Below are 6,000 nucleotides of genomic sequence, written 5' to 3' on the forward strand. Positions count from 1 at the left end.
AATACAGTATCATATCTTCACTTCTCAAAAGTGTCAATCCAAAAATAAAAAAGTCTAAACTTCTATTTAACCTATTACAGCAATTATCTTAGAAAAACTCAATACAGAGAATATGTGTTGCCATTCTTACGTGTCAATACTGAGCAACCTACTTCTAAATTCACGCTAAATTCTTTGCAAAGAAATGATCACATTAAAATCATATCTTGCTACTCCTCACTCTAAGTGTAACAACCTGCTCAAAGCTGCATGGGTAGGAAAGCTTTTCCAAAAGCAAAACATGGAAGACAAAACTACTTACCATGTGAAATAAGATAAAATGGTCTCTCACTTTAAAAGCATTGTGTACCTTGCAGGAAGATAACACACATGATGATGCCATGGCAATTGTAACCATGCTATATCAAATGTTTCCAATAAAAACATCTTCAATTTCTGGTGATAGTCCATAACTGTTCATATCATAAAAATTTTCTGCTGCTGGTTTCTTCCAATGTGACCTCTGAGAATAATGAAGAAATGTAAGTACATGGAATGCACATTAAAAATGTTAAAAGATAAAACTGCTAATGAAAAAGGTATCAACTTAGTATGTCAATCAGATACTATCATTAATGACATGGTTATCATTCAATTACTCATTCAATTACCAAAGTTAAACAGTTTTTCAAAAACTAAGATGCCAGATCAAAGATAAAATGTAAGACAAATATAAAATGATGCAAAATTTGGGTTTCTTTTCTCTAAAACAATGTAAATTCCCATGCTTTCCAGTAAGATTTTTAAAAAAAAGTTAGGAAAGCAAGCAAATAGCAAAAGACCACTGATTCCTTCTGAGGTTGCTGCACTGAGGAAAAGAGGAAAGAATACTTAATGAAAAATCTTAAGAACTTGATATCTATGGAGGCACAAATAATGTCACTTGTGGAAAAATATTTCTTATCTATTTCTAAACATATTTATATAGTAACTTTCAATACTCTTCTTTGTAACTCATTCCTTAAGTTAATAATTGCTCTGAAGAAAAAGTACTTACCTTCGTTTGATGTTTGTATCCAAAACTACAGGTAAAGTAAAACTGGTATACATTGTCTGAAGTTGCTGCTCAGTCATACCAATATATCTGCTTTCTATATCTATGTTCTTGATTTACCTTGGTATCAGGCCAATATAGACCACAACCGATCATAGTATAGCTCCACACTGAAACTAGCTTTGGGAAATGGCTACTGATGTTTTGGGTCCTCCATCTATACAGTCTGGTGTGATTGCTCAAACACCTACAGGGCATGATTTAAAGCATCATATCTTGTTGAGAAGTTAAATAAAGTGATTGCAGTTAAGTAGAACTGGGAAAATGTGTATGTTTATATGGTGCCACAAAGGTGGAGCAGTCTGAGCTTGAATCATAGATTTAGACTAGATTATACAAAATTATGATAAACCACAACTGCCAAGGAGGTTATGAGACTTTCAAAGGTTCTGTTGATCTTTTAGAAGTGAATTACCTACTTTTATATAAATAAATTCAACATTTTCCTGGATATACTATTACCACCTAATCTTATACTGTATTTCTGTAATCACAAGGAATTACATAAACTATGTAATTCAAGAGTAGCCATTTGTCAAAGCTAATTCTGAAAGTGAGCTACATTAGAATTTTATCTGGTACTTTTTCAAATTTGAATGCTGTTCCCTGAGTTAGAAGGATAGATCTAGGAACATGAAGAAAGGCCATATTCACTTGCATCAATTCTCTAGGTGTTATGCGCACCTATTTATAAGAATTACATAAAAAATAAGAGTTGCCGAGATTGATGGGCTAACATCTACATGGGCTTAGATCTTTGACACTCTGCATGGTATACTGTCTATAATCTTGGATATGAAGCTCAGGTGTCACTATATTTAGGCAAGGTTATCACAGATTCTGAGCCTCTTTGACAAACGTTTTTCATGAATTTACCCATTATTTTCTTTAAAATTCATAGCCCTCACTATCACTTCCTTATTTAATACCACAGAATGAAATACAATGCTCTAAATCACCCACTTTAACTTCTACTTTATTCTATTCAGACTGTACAACAAATACAAAATAAAATCATCGAATATCAAATGGTAATTTCAATATAAAGCTAAACTGATGAATCACCATTATGTACTGAAATTAATATGGCTTTTCCCCTAAACAGTGAATTCAAATTAAAATAACAATGCTAATTCAACTGCAAGAAACACATGCACCTTTTGGCAAGCCACAGAAGAATGATGATTTCTGGTGTGACCAAGATTAACAATGACTACACTGATAATAATGCATAACAACTAGATATATTGACTGCAATGAAGAAAAACCTCTTTCCACTTCTTTTCAGCCACTGGTTTTGCTATATGACTCTATCTAACTTCAAGTAAGAACTTTGAGAGACATAACGCTTTTCTCTTTCTCTACTCTCAATAATTCACAGACCGTTCTCACCCTAAAGACATGTCACGAGCGAAATCCACAGGACAGTATAAGCTTGTCACCAGCATTTGTCAAATGTAAACAAAGCTCTCATCGGCCATGTTTTGGTTTGATGACAAGTTAGGAACGCATGCGTATCGACCAACCCCCCCAGCCACACACTACTGTATCAACTTTCAACATACTTCAGCCAGAGACTATCGCATGTCAGATATTCCTTGTTTCTTTACATGTTGCTCGAATTAGTATTCATCAATGTACAGTGGATGGAAACAGTTTGAAGTGATTGGAAAACAGGGTTATGATGATTGGTGTTGGGTCAGAAGAGCCGCTGTGGTAAGCCTTATCTATTCGTACCACAATTTTATTGTCTTTCTTCTTTATCTATTCCTACCACAATTTTATTCACTTTGTTTACACATGGTTACGAAGTCAACTTCTACTTAACTCTCCCTTGAGTTAGTCGAACACTTTTACATCAAATGTGCATTTACTCTTTGTTTACATGGAGTTTGTGCCCCGTTGAATATTCATGTAATGCCAAATCAAACACACTTGTTAATTTTTTCCACTTGTGCCCTTCATTATTCTTTAAACCTGTTAAATCTCTCAAACTACTATTATGTATAGAATTAATTCTTTTTTTTTTTATTTTCCTCGTTTTAGCTTTTCTATTAATTCTTTCTAAGGATAGCAATAACTTTCAAATCAGGCGCCCAACCCTGAATAATCTACAAATAGGACCTTACGTAACCAATATATATCTAGCAAAAATACTTTCATGCATACATTCTAAGCAAATTGTCTGTCTCCTTATAGTCCCTGTAACTTTACTGGTCTGATTATATGGTTTAAGATCCTTTGAGATTACAGACTTTGTCTTCATTTTGTCTCTTACTACCATCCATCATGTAGTATGTCCTTTCCTTATTTCCTCTTCCCAGGTACCCATATATTACATCTCTGCATTAAATTTCATTAGGTATTTTGTATATATCGCAGCTGAAGCCGTAGGTAAATGTTCACTTACCCTCTTTTTCTGTTTGATTCGTCTTTCACGCCTACTTTAAACTGATCGAACTCCTGCTTCTTAGGAGCGCTTTATCCTGAGGTCGTTAACGCTGTAAGTGGAGAGCCAAATGGGCCCTTGTATCATACTGTCAAACTTTTATCGCACAGATCATTGTTCAACACCCTAGTTCGCATTGTCTTTTGCAAGAGGTAAACCCAAAGAAGGAATGATGATGAATTTATAAGACCCATTACTGCAAGATACGGACACTGTACATGGCTTCCTTTTTTTCTCATAAACACATTTGGTCTTTTCAAATAGTGCCTCTAGACAGGGTATCTAGAAAGATCTTTATAGAGGACCTCCCAAAAGGGCCTTTGAACATTTACCCTTAGACACGACATCTAGAAAAGATTTTTGGAACGACCTCTGAACATTGCAAATAGACCATCTTTACATACATGACTTGCGAAAAGTATCTGTAAATACAGTATCCAGACACGAACGTTCGTTAGGAGACAGACCAGGTGTTCTGCCAGCGTGCTTGGTGGAATAGGGTAGGGGCAGGTGTCCATCTATTTAATGCAATCCCAGCAGGACTGGCGAGTGTAGGGAGGCGCCCCTGCAGGCCAGGCCACACCGTTGGCCCCACACAACCCCAGCCTCGCTGTGTCGAAGACAAGCGTGGAAGTTTGCATAAAGGTCAGTATTGGCATTGGACTAGTCAAGCCTGCTAGACAGAGAAGAAAGCGTAGTCGGTGTTGGGGAAGGTGAGAGTGCCTCTGTCACCATTAGCTTGGTGATGGGGCAGGCGAGAGTGCCTCTGCCACCATTAGCTTGGTTCTGGGGCAGGCGAGAGTTCCTCTGTCACCATCAGCTCAGTGCTGGGGCAGGCGAGAGAGTCTCAAGTCACCAAGCACACCCCCCCCCCCCCCCCGACGTGAAGGATCACTGCGGTGTACGATCTGCTCCTACTTTACAATAAGGAGAGGTCAGGGTAGGACCGCTTCAGGCAAGGTGGATCAGGCCTCAGGAATACGCGCGATGCCTCGTCGGGTGTTGCCGGACTCTGCTTACATGGGGTTAACACCGCGGGCGAGGAGTCAAGCTTCGGCGAGGCTTTATCGTAGTCAATATCGTTAAGACCCTTGTCGCTCTAGGATAGTCCACCATATTCCTACATATCATTCGGTAGCATTTCATGATCAGGAATTACTTCCCGACTGTTTTACTACACAGGCTAAAGACTATAATTTCTGCCACCAACTGGGAAACTTACTGTGAGGAACAATGTCTTTCATTCCTCAGATCAGCTCAAGACTTAGAAATACCTCTGACCAAAAAGTCCATTTAATTGCTGGAGGATCGTAAAAATCCCTTCTCGAATCCGAAATCGTCTCTTTAGCTTTATTATATCTGAAAATACTACTCGACACTCTGATTGCTTATGATTGCCTTCCTTATTTTTTTTTTCACTGACGTATAAAAGCTAAAGATATCAAGCGATCATTAAAAAGACCGCGGTAAAATATTCGCCAAATAGTAAAAAATTGAGTACCTCATCCAGCAGGTCTTCCAGGGATAAATGACATAGTTGGAGGAGACGTTCAGGAGATCGACCTTACTTCAGGGAGGATACGGGCGAGGGTAGGTGCTGCTGGGAAACGAAGACAAAAATAAGTAGAATGGTCAGAGGAAAAAAGAAGAAAGACAAGAGAAGGAGATGAGGAATATCGAGAGAGAGAGAGAGAGAGAGAGAGAGAGAGAGAGAGAGAGAGAGAGAGAGAGAGAGAGAGAGAGAGAGAGAGAGAGAGAAATTCAATACGAACAGAGGAGCAGGAAGTGGAAAAAATGAACTCTGGGGAAAATTCGATTGACCGACGTCAAAGGAAGTGTGGTTATGGTGAAGGAAGCAGTGACTCGTGAGAAAGGGAGTGGGCAGGGTGAAAAAAATAAGAGTGAACATGGTGAAAGAAGGAAGGACATGGAAGGAGCTGACATTGTAAAGGAAGGAGCAGACTTGGTGAAAGAAGCACTGGACACGGAGAAGGAAGCTGAGGAAAAAGATTAAGATAACAGAAGGAGAGATGGGAGCAGGAACAGAAAAATATTTGTAACAGAGGAAGGGAACGCAAGAAATCTGGAAGGACAAACATAAATGCTGAGGGTATTGGGATGGCTGAGGGGAAAGGTCTCGACAGAGAAGGAAAAGGGTGGTTTGCGGGAGAGAGAGAGCATGTGTAGTAATATGGGCTCAAGGAGTGAAAATGAGCTGGAATGTACACAAATAGCGATGGAAATGACGAGGTGAAAGTCATGTGAAAGAGAAGGGAGCTACAACGAAACAAAGGATGGAGAGAGAGAGAGAGAGAGAGAGAGAGAGAGAGAGAGAGAGAGAGAGAGAGAGAGAGAGAGAGAGAGAGAGAGAGAGAGAGAGAGGATGGAAAAGAACCGAAGGACAGTACGAAGCTACAGGAACGAGAGAGCCACAGAGGGTAAAGGAGAACGAGAAGAG

The 6,000-nt window shown here is 39.0% G+C and overlaps 1 protein-coding gene across 1 annotated transcript in view; it reads right to left on the reverse strand.

The window, feature by feature from the left end:
* Nucleotides 1-2,978, reverse strand: part of LOC139753461 (uncharacterized) — a 32,389-nt gene extending 29,411 nt beyond the window's left edge. Inside the window, exons 1-2 of the mRNA XM_071670002.1 lie at nt 2,486-2,978; nt 302-502 (exon numbers count right to left, since the gene is read on the reverse strand). The gene's annotated coding sequence lies outside the window, so the exon portion shown is untranslated. The remainder of the gene's footprint in view (nt 1-301; nt 503-2,485) is intronic.
* Nucleotides 2,979-6,000: the final 3,022 nt, after the last annotated feature.

Source organism: Panulirus ornatus, chromosome 14 (assembly GCF_036320965.1).
Source record: "Panulirus ornatus isolate Po-2019 chromosome 14, ASM3632096v1, whole genome shotgun sequence".
Classification (NCBI taxonomy): Eukaryota; Metazoa; Arthropoda; class Malacostraca; order Decapoda; family Palinuridae; genus Panulirus; species Panulirus ornatus.